The sequence below is a fragment of the Oxyura jamaicensis genome, chromosome Z, assembly GCF_011077185.1.
Source record: "Oxyura jamaicensis isolate SHBP4307 breed ruddy duck chromosome Z, BPBGC_Ojam_1.0, whole genome shotgun sequence".
Taxonomy (NCBI): Eukaryota; Metazoa; Chordata; class Aves; order Anseriformes; family Anatidae; genus Oxyura; species Oxyura jamaicensis.
In genome coordinates, this window is record NC_048926.1 from 11,353,221 (window position 1) to 11,356,462 (window position 3,242).

General features: G+C 41.0%; 1 long non-coding RNA gene across 2 annotated transcripts in view; it reads left to right on the forward strand.

The window, feature by feature from the left end:
• LOC118156744 overlaps positions 1-2,765 on the forward strand; it is an 8,053-nt gene extending 5,288 nt beyond the window's left edge. For both annotated transcript variants that reach the window (XR_004746416.1, XR_004746417.1), the window contains exons 2-3: positions 194-325; positions 2,487-2,765. This is a non-coding gene — a long non-coding RNA (uncharacterized LOC118156744). The remainder of the gene's footprint in view (positions 1-193; positions 326-2,486) is intronic.
• Positions 2,766-3,242: the final 477 nt, after the last annotated feature.

Genomic DNA, 3,242 nt, shown 5'->3' on the forward strand with positions numbered 1-3,242 from the left:
CCCCCCCCCCCCCCCGCCGTATTTTTTTAAGCAAAAATTGTCCTGTTTTCATCTCTTTCACTGCAGAGCTCTTTCACCCCATACACAGAAGGTCAGTCTGCCGGGGAACACCGGTGCAGCTCAGAGCTCTTGCACACTGCCTGGCTTGGAAGTTTCAGGCTGAATGGTTAAGGCAGATGTGTTGCTCCTTGAGGTAATTTCTAGGGAAGAAGCATACTGCAAAAAGCTGGGAGACTTCTAGGAATTACACAGAAATATCAAAGATCGTGCACAAGGAAATGGTGTCCCTGGATGAAAGTGGGACATCTCTATTCAAATCACCAAGGTATTTTGAAGGGAAAAAGGGCTATACACACATCCACTGCATCCTATGATAAAAAAGAGCAAGTTCCCTTGTCCAGAAGATCTTCCTCTGCTTCTCTCCTTCGTTCAAGTGTAATGTGACCTTTTTTTTCTCCTTTGGGATAGGGAAGCTTGGAGCTCCTAATTAAAGCAAAGTTTATTGCAGTGCTTGGATTATATCACTGTATATTGTTAAAACTTTCACTTTAAAATAACAGCAGCCCAAGAATGTCATCTAAATAGACACTGGGTTATTGGCAATGGTTTATTTTATGCTCTCAGTATTTATTTTGAATGCTTAGGTTTGTGGTTTTGTTTACTTTCAATTAAATTCATTTCAGCTGTTTTGCTGTTTTGCAGTAGTCAAACTTCTGCCCAAAGGCTGTAGAACGGTCTGGTTTTAAGTCTTGAAGATGTTTGTGAAGTAAATTGGCTTCCTTTAAAGCCCATGCCTTGTTTACCTTCCTCCTGGAAGGTCACCGTCTTTTAAAGCATGGTGTGGTTTGGGCACTGTGGTTATATAAAAAGTGTAATTGTGTAACGCTGTTCTTCTTGTCCCTTCCTTCCCCTCTGGACCTGCTGTGTCTCGCAGGCTCTTGCTCTCACCCCACCATGTTTCAAACCGTTCTGGTAAACCTGAGATGGCCTCCTTCAGGGAACACTAGGGTGAAGGTGGGGTCCCACCCCAAATATTTTTTTGGTCACTGTTGAACAGGGTCCAGCAACAAGGTCCAGACCCCGGAATTGCTGTTCCTGTTTGATCTGGAGCAGTGCCTTTCTGCATGGCATCTCTTTTTGGTGTTTTTAATTCTCAGTCTTGTTATCAAAGTGAAATTACCACCTTCCTGCCTGCATTTACTTCCATGTGTATGAATGGTTTTAGGTGAATCGCAGACATCTTTGGTGTCACTTTCCATTTGCAAATTCTTTTTCAAAGTCACAGACTCACAGAATGGCTGAGTTTGGAAGGGACTTCTGGGCCTATCTGGTCCAACCCCCTGATCAAGCAGGGACACCCAGAGCATGTTGCCCAGGACCACGTTCAGGCGGCTTTTGAAGATCTCCAAGGAGAGAGACTCCACAGCCTCTTTGGGCAACCTATCCCAGTGCTATTCAAGTCCACCTTTGATATGTTTAATTTCCATGAAGCGTTCCATTTCTCTCCTGAATGCCACCATATACTGTGCTGAGAATTGCCAAAAAGTTGCTCCATTTTTCAAGAGTTACTGTCAGAAGTAAGGGTACATTTCAGCTATCCTCCTTGCTGGCGGTGGTGGTTAGTATCACGCAGGGTAGTACCTTGCAGCCCCAACTGTTTATTCTTCTGTGATTTACTTTGTATTGCATCTCCTGGTTAGGAGGAATAGCTGCCCCAGAAGGACTGCGAATGGGCTTACTGGGAGAGGTTGACCCTGATGTATGAATGATAGGTCCTCAGTCCCAGCTCCTTTACTCTACTAGATCACTCCTTAGTAGAGACAAGGATAGTGTGAACACGTCCTCTTGTCTATTATTATTCCCTGTATCTGATACTAAGGCTGTCTCAAAGACCTGCAGGCTTGAGGGTGACTCAGGGTTGGCCCTGCCAGGGCAGCACTCACAGAGGTTGCTGTCTCTGTGGGAGAGATGTGGTTGGGACTAGAAACTCAAAGAAGGGAGGAGGAAGCCTGGTGGGTGTTTATGACTTGTCTTCTTACCAAAGAATTTTACTGGTGGATGCTGAGTAAGTTCATCACTTTGGTGACCCCACTTGCAGAGGGCAGTGGCTAATTAAAGTGTCTTTTCCTTGCACTTGCCTATTTTTTTCCCTATCTAGCCATGACCTGGAAAGGTTAACCAGAGAAGAACATACAAATGAAATGAACATACAGAAGATCTTTATATAACTACTGGTTTGGCAGACTGAGAGGCCTCAGTCTCAATAATGCACATCCCTGTGCTCTCTTTGCTTTTTAACTTTTTATTTATTTATTTATTTATTTATTTATTTTTTATTTTTTTATTTTTTTACCTGAAAGCTGTCAGAAAGCTTTGTATCTTTTATTTATTTATTTATTTTATTTATTTATTTTTCCTCTCTCTCTCTCTCTCTGGCATATTTTAAACATTGAGTAAAAGTGGGCCTTGAGTTTTTGTAGCAATAGCAGTGAACTCATGAACTTCTAACCTTCCAAGAGACTGCAAGCTGAGAGGAAGGATTTAAATCTGTTTCAAACCTTGCTAAGGACTGAATTTAGCAGGAGATAACAAACAAACTTGGGAGGAGAGAACTTAAGAGCTGCAGGAATTCCTACTAGTTCCCTCAAGAGCTGAGAAGCCTAAGAATCCAGAAAAGCTTTATAAATTATAAGACCTTCTACACTTTTCCTTCACAATATGACAGCCAATCTTTCCATTAAGAGACTATTTACCCATAATAGAGACTGAAAATATATATATACAGTTCTTAAGAGGGTCATGGTCCCATTTAGAAGTGAAGAATCATTTTATTTAAAAAAGGGAAAATGTATCTGTAGTATTTCTATAAACATACATTTGTATTTCTATAAAACTCATGATAGCATGGAGGGCACTAATGTTCACTGCACTTAAAAAGCACTTTCAAGAGCTCAGATTATCTCCAATACACTTAACAAAGACTTCCTTATAGCTTCTCAAAAAGGGCTCATAAAACTTTATATGACAGCTTCACATATGGTTAGAGAACCCCAAATATACTCTGCTTCTCTGCTTGGATGTTCTTCCTCTGAAGATTCCCCTAGGATGTTTCATTGCTTAATTTTGGCAAAAAGGATTAATTTTATGTCCTTTCAGTTTTTCCTCTGAGTAACAATTATAGAAAAGTATGATTTTCATTAAAATTATCCCATCCCAGTTCTCACACTTGGTTGCATGCTTCT